Raw genomic sequence first — 469 nt, forward strand, 5'->3', positions numbered from 1 at the left:
CGACCTCACGTTGTGTCAATCACGTTTACACACTGCCTCCAAAACGTTCGTCCGTCATAAATTTTTTTAGATCAGATTCGATTTTCTGCACTTTCGCATCCGTAGCAAGCATTTTAATAGGAAAGGATGACGAATATGAAAAAAAACGAAACCGAAAATTTCGGACTCAGTGTGCAAGGACCTTAAGAGTTGATGAAGGAGGGGTGAGGGGGAGGAGGACAAAGAAGAGAAGAGAAGGTTTTGAAAAGTGTGCGAGAGTCCAAACAACTGTTAATTTTGTTGTGGTAGTATGTAATTTTAGCAGTGGAGACATTTGCATAGAAGGAAGAGAGAAGTGACTGATACGAACTAAGGTCAGTAGAGTTTTTGGATTTGCGCCACTTCCTCTCTGCAGGGCTGAGCCTAAAAAAGAAACATTTTCTAAGACAGCCCTGTTGAAAAAAAACAGCATATGCTGGTTAGGTATGTT

The sequence above is a fragment of the Sinocyclocheilus grahami genome, unplaced genomic scaffold (assembly GCF_001515645.1).
Source record: "Sinocyclocheilus grahami isolate Dianchi unplaced genomic scaffold, SAMN03320097.WGS_v1.1 scaffold4702.1, whole genome shotgun sequence".
NCBI lineage: Eukaryota > Metazoa > Chordata > Actinopteri > Cypriniformes > Cyprinidae > Sinocyclocheilus > Sinocyclocheilus grahami.